Genomic DNA, 2,781 nt, shown 5'->3' on the forward strand with positions numbered 1-2,781 from the left:
GTCTCTGCACCCCAGCTTAGGCGGCTCCTACTCTCTACCAGCAATAGTGCAATTCCGATTCAGATTCACATTCATGGGAGAGCCTTGCGCGAGGCTACAGCCTGGCACAATATGGCGAATTGATCTGCGCGAGGTAGGCCGCCTGCTCCACACAGGTGCTTGGCGGGTTTGCCTATCCAACGCGTTGCAGGCGCTACCTCGGCAAGCTCCGTGCTGGATCACGAGGGCGGTAGCGGGCCAATTAGATATTTTACCTTCGGCCCGGACTCTGCGAGTACTCGTGAGTACTTGCGAAGGTGGCTGGTTGGTGCAACCACCCTCGCGGTGACCGCCGCACGATTATCCGCGGAGTGGGTTTGGGGTAAGTACTCCGCGGACGTGTGTGTGTGTGTGTGTGTGTGTGTGTGTGTGTGTGTGTGTGTGCGCGCGCGCGCGCCACTACACCACCCTGACTGCCCCGCGCGACACCGCGGAGGACACTGTTAGAAAAACCTACGGGATAGGTGTACGGTGCGCCCCGTCAATTTGTCGTCAGGTCCGTCACCGTAATTTTGGATTACGGTTCTGTTCACCTAGCACGGCATGTACGGTAACTTCGCAAACTATCTTATGGGTCAATAGAGTACTTCCCTCACACAATGAAATTCGTTCCATATCTTTACGGTCCGGCCCGTACTTAAAATTTACGCGATGGACAGTAGGCAAACCGTGTTTCCTTGCGGTTTTCTTTTTCAGTGGAGGGTGTGCGCCGCTACCTCGCCCGGACGGCCGCGAGCGAAGGATAGTGTTCGCTTTAGCACTGTCCAGCGTGTAGAGCGCGTTGTCCTCGTTATCTACGAAAGTGCGCCCGCGAATAAACGTGCAACAACGTGATTGTGTTTTGGCTGTGTACAAACTCAGACACTGTTTTTTTTCTGTTTGTTTGCATGTGACTGAGTGCTGTAAGATCGTGATTGCTTCGAGAAGAGTGTGCACGCTGTAAATATTGCTTGCACTGAATATCGCTCTGCTTTTCTGCCCGCATCTTCTGGTCACAGTCTGGAGTAATTTCACCTCTTTAAAGAATTTCCGCTTTTCATAATTAAATTAAATAAAGGCTTGCTTTGAATGTCTTGCACAATCTACTCTGTCCTTTGTTTTCCACAACCTCTCAGCATGTGCAACCGCAGGTAACCGTTTGTGACTCATCGGGCAGGCACAGGCGTGGCGTAAGTACGACACAGGTGTGCAGCATTGCAGGACACGTCGCTTCCCCGGCGGACTCAGCAGCAAGTGAACTTGTCTCGGGTAGCCAACCTATAGGCAACGCGCCTGTCAAGATCAGCTGCTAACTATTTTGCGACCGAAGGTCGTCTTAAGTTTCACCGAAATGAATGCAGAGACGAGGGGGGAATCGCTTGGGTAGCGTACGGGCAATTTCGTGGTATTTCTCCTGCCTTTTCGGTTATTTCTCGCCTATTTCGCGGTATTTCGGGGTATTTCGCGATTATTTCACCGTCTATTTCGGAGTATTTCGTGGGAAGGTCTACCAACTTTTTCGAAAGTGATTTCCCCCTCTTGCAGAGAACGCAGTCCCCATACGCCACTAGATGAAGAGCTGGCAATGAGTCGACTGAGAAACTGATGCAACCCGTCCAGGCGCATGTACCGGGTGTTTCGAAGCACGCGCTGCCCGTAACAGTGGGGACGTAAAGGGTTCCAAACCTGCAAGTGGTGCTTGAAAGATGAAACTTGGAGGAGTGCTCCGATATACCCAGTATGCGGCGGCAAAGTCTACGTTAAAGTGGGGGGGGGGCAGTCTAGTGTGTTTCTTTTAACGTCACGACACATACATGTCACTAACATGCGATGCGAACGAGCGTGGGCTTAAACGGCTGTGTCAGAGTCGCTGTTATAGCTCCTTAATGTAATCAGAATGTGAAGGGTTGAAAAGAATACTCGATTGAAGTTAAGAATAAGTAGTAGCCCAGGTTGACCGACGCTCAAGTTTCTGTGCGTCGCGCTGCGCGGCACCCGACGCTGCCACAGCCTGGACCGTCTGTCTATAAAGGCAATACACCACAGTGTTGCGGGATTGCCTACACGATCTCCTCGTAAGTCGCCATAGCTCCTTGGGTATGCAAACCCGCAACACTCGGTATATACTATGAAGCAGGTAGGCAGGCAACCCTCCATGAGCGAGTCAGCCTGACGCCAGTACAACGCCACACAACGTATTAAAACAGAACTGCTTACCTGCAAAACCTGACTGCTTTCCTTCAACTGATGGAAGCGGAATGGTAGGGAAAAGGGAAGGGGGCGGGGGTTTGAACGAGTAAGAGAAATCAAAGAGCCGATTTAAGTGTACGGAAGTCATCGACAAGCGAGGAGGCCCAAAGTGTCACGGAAGCATTTAATTTTGACAGCACTCGTAATGGGAGAGAGCTTTATAATTGAGTGCTACACTCTGCTAGCCGGGGTGGTCCCGGTGCGTCGCCCTGCTGTTGCTAAGTTGAGTGTAGCCGGTGGTTGTACGGAGAGGCTGTGAGCGTAGTGCCGCACACCCTCCCCCGCGGTGTACTCGCGGGGCGGCCAGGATTTACACGATTATACACGCACAACTTTCACATTACCTCCAATATTTGGACGACTGCTCTACAGTTCGTCTAAAAACCTCTAATCTTTTGGAAGTAAATAAATTGGATGTGAAATTATTTGTTTCAAGAAATTGGAGGTGTTCCCATTAGATGTAGTCGGCCCCACCCGGCTTGTCTCGTCCTCGTCCAGCTTGAGGTGGCACAG

This window comes from Frankliniella occidentalis, unplaced genomic scaffold (assembly GCF_000697945.3).
Source record: "Frankliniella occidentalis isolate FOCC.00 unplaced genomic scaffold, Focc_3.1 Scaffold2245, whole genome shotgun sequence".
Classification (NCBI taxonomy): domain Eukaryota; kingdom Metazoa; phylum Arthropoda; class Insecta; order Thysanoptera; family Thripidae; genus Frankliniella; species Frankliniella occidentalis.